The sequence below is a fragment of the Epargyreus clarus genome, unplaced genomic scaffold (genome assembly GCF_041222505.1).
Source record: "Epargyreus clarus isolate Ecla_fem2 unplaced genomic scaffold, WU_Ecla_fem_2.2 ptg000039l, whole genome shotgun sequence".
Classification (NCBI taxonomy): Eukaryota; Metazoa; Arthropoda; class Insecta; order Lepidoptera; family Hesperiidae; genus Epargyreus; species Epargyreus clarus.
The window spans coordinates 494,309-499,352 of NW_027332242.1; the positions used below are offsets into that span (position 1 = coordinate 494,309).

Below are 5,044 nucleotides of genomic sequence, written 5' to 3' on the forward strand. Positions count from 1 at the left end.
AACTCGAAACTGTTGATAAACTAAGGGCTTGCTTGCACAACGCACGCGTCGTATTTATTCGTCGTCGCGCGGCGCAACAAAGGCTGAGGGCGTGGCTTAGCGGCCTTTCGGCACCCGTTTGTTCGCGCGATATGCCGCCGAGGGACTATTTTGTAGGGGCCCTATTCTGTAGTGCGTTACAATGTTAATATAATAGAGCATTTATTGGCCATGTTTTGCCCTTTTTAGTGCATATTTGCATGCATATTTCGACATTTTGATAGTGCATATAAGGTAAAGTCACCTATTTCCGCGGTATTTTCACCAAAACTAGAAAGAGCGTCAAATATTAAGTATTTACTGCGGCTGAAAAAGGAATTAGATAATTTTATCAAAAGCTTTAGTATTTGTTCTTTTGAAATAGACTCGACTTTTTACGGTAAAATTCGCTGAAACCACTATTCGGCGCATCTCTAATTAAAATTATTATTTAATATTGTAATAAAAATTAAACTAAATTTTGCATAATTTATGTTAATTTATAAGCTATCATGTCGAACATATTTCATATTTTATTGTTGTAACTGTCAAGTACCCAATTATAAAAATAGTTTCTATTACGTAATATATACATATTAAAAAACATAACATGCATTTTCATTCAACACTTTCTATATAATTAACTATAGCATTCATTTGTTTAAATAAAAAATACAACATTTACAATCAAAAAATTAAAAAGAAAGTAAAGTATGCAGATGTAATTAAAAACTGTAGGCAGGCAGCCCTAACGCGTTACCGTGCCCAGCGCAACCGTAGGTATCTAATTCAAGGTCAGGGCAGAGTTAAATTACTGTATATCCATATACTGTGGTTTGACTGTCATGTATTGTTTATTTAAAAAATTTAAAAACTTTTTAAGTGTCAGTGTTTATCATCTTTCATAGTTTTTGTATACTTTTAAAATAAAAAACAATAAAAAGTCTAAGAGAATATTATAACCACTACGTTTTAAAAAGGTGCTACTCAATAAAAGTATAAAGTTGTACTTTGTTGAAGTTGAAGTTCCATTTGTGTTGTGTAAGTTTAAATAATGCTGGAATTCATAAAATCGAGTACCGAGTAGAGAGGTGAGTACGATCATATTTTCTACGTATGTATATGTGAAACGTTTCTTTATACTTTCATTACATTAGCCCCACGTAATTATGCCTTTTGTTTTTAGACACGTCAGTTTAAATAAACCAGCTGCTGGCCCCGAATTTATAAGCCGGTGTGGAACATATTGGCGTTAAAATTGCATGTGCACTACTCACATTAAAAGATAACAAGTGGATTGTAAAAAGGTAAAAAATCAATCTATTTTTATTTATATTATAAATATTTACATGTTTTTACTTAATAAATAAATTTGAAACACAAATGATGTTGACTGAAACATTTCTTATTTTATTAAACAGAGATGATAATATGTATTTGCATATCCTTTGATTCTGTTTATTGTTTCCTACATAACTTTTTAACTGGTTTACATGTTTTTCTTTTATAATGTTAATACATTTTAGATGTATAAAAAAAGATATAAAATATGTTTCTAAAGTTTCAAAATTAATATTTTAATTATACTGTATAGATTGACAGTTATATTAATACATAAGTCCCAATAGGGTATGCAAACAATATGTTACAATACATCAATCAGTTAGGAAGCAGTCAAATTCAGAGTAGTATATAAATTATTTGTTTTGTTGTTTATTTAATTATTCAAAATATTTCATCCCCATAAGTAGACTTTATAGTCTTCCTTGCCACAGTCATACAATAACAAACACTTATAAATTGTAATACTCCCTGGAATAAGCTTACTAATTATTTTTTACTCTGTTTTAGTGGAACTTGTCATCCCCAACGGCATGCTGAAATTTTTGCCTTCAAAAGCTGCATCCAGAATTGAAACCCCACCAGTTGCAGTTCAAGGCATGTCAGGCAGTTGTCTCCCACCTTTGGACTCACAAGGGAATTGTCACATTTGAAAAAGAGGATAGCATATAATGTATCTATACTAAATGTCTACGTCAAATATCATTCATAGAAATAATGTATTATAAATTATTATTAGCTACCTTGTAATAATGTCATTAATTATAAATGTTTACTTAAATATAATATTAATGGAATGAATACTTTAAAAGTAATATAATGTTTATACAAAAATATTATGTTATATTTTTGCCAATTTAACTATCTTCCATTTGAAAAAACTAAAACACGATCAAACTTAGAACATTATATAAGTATATAAGTATTGAAGTTAATGTAGATTTGTGCAATAGCAATAGAGATAGGTCAGCTTCTAATATTTCCCCAAATTGATTTATTATCCATTAGTTTATTTTATAGAAATTATAGAAAAGGATTTGGAACTTACTTGATAACATATTATTTTTTCTTTTAATAATTTACTTTTCTGTTAATAATATATGTTATTTTTTTTATTTGTCACTTATATTATTTAAATAGTGAATTTTATAATGTTGATATTTTCTATAATGTTATCAATCATTTATTTTGTTACTTACTAATTTATTCATATTGCATCACTTTATGATACAATCTTTTTTAAATTATCAATGTATTTATTTAATTAAATATTGCAGTGATGATTTCCTACAATATTTAAAATTTAATACTATAAGTTTATTGTACATGTAATTTTCACTTTTACTACTAATGTTTTTATTTGCGATTATGTTTATTAATCTTTCCTATTTTTTTAATGACATAATATTTACTCACATTTAATTGTTGATACTAATAATTGTATAATATACATTTGTTGTAAATTATTAATTGTAAATTTGATTTTGAATTCTTTATCATTTTATAATCTAGAATTTAATTATTAGCATTAAGTCTTTTTGATGTATTAGTGTTTACTTTGTTGGTACAACTTTTAAATAACTAATAAAAATAAAATAAATTTGTATGTTTTTATGTTAATTCTTTTGTTAATAATAATAAAGTTGTGAGTAAACAGTTACTGTTGCATATTAATGTAAAAACAGTCTTCAGTCACCTCTAAACACATACTTCGATACTAACTATAAATTGTATTAATATATTGCGTTGTACCTGCAACTTGTATTATAATAAGACATAGTTATAATAAAAGATTAATTCAATCTGTAGCCTAACAAGAAAATAAATTAATTAAAAAACAAGAACTTGCATTATTTATTACAATTTATTAAATATTTTTATTACAAAATTTACAATATACAAGATAATGCAACAAAATATGACGATAATGTGTTAGTATTTTATGGAATGTACCATGGCAGTTTCATAATTTGGGGGAAAGGATTCGAAATTAAAGTAGAATATTATTCTTAATTATTATTTTATTTAAAGGCGTCTGAGTCTGAATTGAATTGAACTATAAGTCCTATACAAATACACATGGACTTAACACTAGAAATGCATTAATGACCTTCATATTTCGATGGAATTTGCCAAAAATTTTAAACTGATTCTTTCTATAGGTAGATGTAAAATAGTAGCTGTATTATTCAAGGGGGTACTCTGCCATGTAGTAGACATCCTGGACACAACAGGGAAGGCTCATCAGATGCCCATTATATCTACACTTCATAGCTGCATTATCTGAAAATTAAAATATAGACATAATACTTATTTAACATTGATTTTATGAATTAAAATAACTCTCAAACAAATGTATCATTAAATTCCACTTCACTTAATTTGTTGTTGAATGCTAGTATTCTACTTAAATAATATATTTTGGTCTGTTTTTACTAATTACTTTATATTCAAAGACAATGGTCACCAATTGTACCTTAGGTTATTTTCCAATGTTGTATTTGTTACTTTTAATTTGGTGTTCAACAGTTTTGTATTCTATTGTAACGGCTTCAAGGAAATAAAATGTTACTTTTTAAATTATACTGAGTAGTTAGATAAATCAAGGGATTATAAATACAAATATAAACCGGTAGCCTTTAAAACCTTTGTAACTTGAAGGCTTAGTCTTCTTTGATAGGTGAGTAATTAGGGACCCAAATAACATTCTGGTAGTATGGTAACATGGAACATATCCAAGTGTTTGCACTTTGTAATAAATAAATTACCATTTAATATATAACACCGATGATAATGTACCTAACGTATAACTTATAATTTCTCTTTACTTGCCTTAGTCACTAGCGTCATCCTTGGTAAGCTTTTGAGGTTGGTATTTTCCACGGCACAAAAGTAGTAGTTTCCCTCTATAAGAAGCACAATAATCAAACTTCTTTGAATGCCTGGTTTGCTTGAATTTGGTTGTAATCCGGGTAATATGACATAAGTTTAGTACGATGCACTAAATCGTTCACTTTCACGACAGTGAGCGTATACACAGCCTCCTTTATAATTCTCGAAGCATAATATGACCTCACAACATAATTTTTCAACACAATTTATTAAATTTATTTAGTTTTTTTCAATCACAACACAACTCACGGTTTAAAAGCTACCGAGTTCAACATTTGCTCGTAAACGACGTCCGAGTCGAAAATTACGTCATTTTACTTTGTAAGAAATGTCAAATGTGCAACTTATACTACCATACCACTCTTTATCGACCGTTTACGAGTTCGCCTCAAGCGAGTCCGAGCTCGTAAACGGTTGAAATATAAAACTCATACTGCCATATTTTAGTTCCAACAAATTCCGCTAGAGGCGCTGCTAGGAGATGTATGGGCGAGCTCGTTAACGAGCAGCGAGTCGCGGAAACGTTAAAAACTCATACTAAGGGTACTGAAGCTACAATCATGAAATTTGGAATATAGCTTTAATTTATAATGTAGATGCGCACTAAGAACGGATTTTTTGATATTCCACCATTAAGGGGGTTAAATGGGGGTTGAAAGTTAATATGAAAGTCCGTCAGTTTTAAAGCAAACTGGATGAAAATTGGTATTTAGCTTTCTGATTTAAAGTAATAAAAATCTAATCTAAGGGGTTTTCCAAAATCAACCCTAAAGGTGGTTAAATAGGGGTTGAC

At 28.7% G+C, this 5,044-nt stretch overlaps 2 long non-coding RNA genes across 2 annotated transcripts; one reads left to right on the forward strand and one right to left on the reverse strand.

Moving 5' to 3' along the window:
* Positions 1-878: 878 nt before the first annotated feature.
* Positions 879-3,203, forward strand: LOC140757085 (uncharacterized). Its single transcript, XR_012103935.1, has 3 exons — positions 879-1,109; positions 1,205-1,325; positions 1,870-3,203. It is a non-coding gene; the product is annotated as an uncharacterized LOC140757085 (long non-coding RNA).
* A 159-nt stretch (positions 3,204-3,362) lies between these two features.
* Positions 3,363-4,633, reverse strand: LOC140757086 (uncharacterized). The gene is made up of 2 exons (XR_012103936.1): positions 4,192-4,633; positions 3,363-3,642 (listed from the first exon to the last, which is right to left on the reverse strand). It is a non-coding gene; the product is annotated as an uncharacterized LOC140757086 (long non-coding RNA).
* Positions 4,634-5,044: the final 411 nt, after the last annotated feature.